Raw genomic sequence first — 2,407 nt, forward strand, 5'->3', positions numbered from 1 at the left:
GTTTTCATCGAAAGAGTTAAGGTACAAAGTAATTACACCTTTTAGCTTGTAAGGATGACATTGTCACATTTTACAGCAGAACATTTACTTGATGTAAGTGAATGCTTTATATAGGCAGTGCTCAGGACCAGCACATTATTCTCATTATTCCTGGGATTTACATTTTTGAGTGAAGGACAAACCTGGAATTACCATTTTTCAACCCTCCCCCATCCTAACATCAGACACCTGAACTTCAAAACATTTCAACTGAGTCGTAACACACTGTGCAGGCATGCTGCAGGATGTTGCCACGACAACAGCTTTATTACTTGCAGGTTTGGACTCAGAAGGCAGATCTTCCAGATGTACCGAGACAGCGCAAGCGAGTGGGCAAACACTGCGGGTGGGGGGAGCAACGAAGCAAGAGAGAGCAGGCAGAAGGGTGGAGGAGGGACAGGGAGTGTGCACAGAGTAGTGAGACAGCCAGACAGTAAGATGGGAGAGGGTCAGCATAGAGAGGCAGAGACCAAGAGTGGGCCAGTAAGAGAGCACAACACTTTGGCTTTAATCTCACACCTCTGTGTTGAAATTCCACCAAGGCCTTGCCTCTCTGAGGCTCTGTGATCTCCTCCAGTGACACCAGACTGTGAGATACCTGCACTCCTTTAATTCCCATCGCTTGACCATCCTCAATCTTGAACCGTCCAAAGGAACCCATGGGCTCTGGCCTCATTGTTCTGCAATTCCCTACTTTCCTTTTTAAGATCCTCAAAATCTAAACTAAAAACAGAAATTGCTGAAGAAACTCAGCAGGTCTGGCAGCATTGATGGAGAGGGAAATAGCTAACATTTTGAGTTCAAAATGACTCCTCCTCTCAGGATCAAAGTTAAAAGTCACACAACACCAGGTTATAGTCCAACAGGTTTAATTGGAAGCACACTAGCTTTCGGAGCGTCGCTCCTTCATCAGGTGATTGTGGAGGGCTCGATCGTAACACAGAATTTATAGCAAAAATTTGCAGTGTGATGTAACTGAAATTATACATTGAAGAATTGATTGTCTGTTAAGCCTTAAGGCTTAACAGACAATCAATTCTTCAATGTATAATTTCAGTTACATCTCAGGATCAAGGATGTCTCAGAGAGGGTGCAAAATGTTCTCACGGGGGAGAGGGGCCAGCAGGAGGTCATTGTCCACATTGGAACCAACAACATTGGAAGGGAAAATGTTGAGATTCTGAAGGGAGATTACAGAGAGTTAGGCAGAAATTTATAAAGGAGGTCCGCAAGGGTAGTAATATCTGGATTACTCCCAGTGCTACGAGCCAGTGAGGACAGGAATAGGAGGATAGAGCATATTAATGCATGGCTGAGGAGCTGGTGTATGGGAGAAGGATTCACATTTTTGGATCATTGGAATCTCTTTTGGGGTAGAAGTGAGCTGTACAAGAAGGATGGATTGCACCTAAATTGGAAGGGGTCTAATACACTGTCAGGGAAATTTGCTATAGCTGCGTGGGAGGATTTAAACGAGTGAGGTGGGGGGTGTGGGACCCAGGGAGATAGTGAGGAAAGAGATTGATCTGAGACAGGTACAGCTGAGGACAGAAGAGAGTCAAACAGTCAGGGCAGGCAGGGACAAGGTAGGACTAATAAATTAAACTGCATTTATTTCAATGCAAGGGGCCTAACAGAGAAGGCAGATGAACTCAGGGTATGGTTAGGAACATGGGACTGGGATATCATAGCAATTACAGAAACATGGCTCAGGGATGGGCAGGACTGGCAGCTTAATGTTCCAGGATACAAATGCGACAGGAAGGACAGAAACGGAGGCAAGGGAGGAGGGGGTGTGGCATTTTTGATAAGGGATAGCATTACAGCTGTGCTGTGGGAGGATATTCCCGGAAATACATCCAGGGATGTTATTTAGGTGGAACTGAGAAATAAGAAAGGGAAGATCACCTTATGGGATTGTATTATAGACCCCCCAATAGTCAGAGGGAAATTGAGAAACAAACTTGTAAGGAGATCTCAGCTATCTGTAGAATAATAGAGTAGTTATGGTAGGGGATTTTAACTTACCAAAGATTGACTGGAACTGCCACAGTGTTAAAGGTTTAGATGGAGAGGAATTTGTTAAGTGTGTACAAGAAAATTTTCTGATTCAGTATGTGGTTGTACCTACTAGAGAAGGTGCAAAACTTGACCTACTCTTGGGAAATAAGGCAGGGCAGGTGACTGAGGTGTCAGTGGGGGAGCACTTTGGGGCCAGCGATCATAATTCTATTCAATTTAAAATAGTGATGGAAAAGGATAGACCAAATCTAAAAGTTGCAGTTCTAAATTGGAGAAAAGCCAATTTTGACGGTATTAGGCAAGAACTTTCAAAAGCTGTTTGGAGGCAGATGTTCGCAGGTAAGGG

The sequence above is a fragment of the Chiloscyllium plagiosum genome, chromosome 20 (genome assembly GCF_004010195.1).
Source record: "Chiloscyllium plagiosum isolate BGI_BamShark_2017 chromosome 20, ASM401019v2, whole genome shotgun sequence".
Lineage (NCBI taxonomy): Eukaryota > Metazoa > Chordata > Chondrichthyes > Orectolobiformes > Hemiscylliidae > Chiloscyllium > Chiloscyllium plagiosum.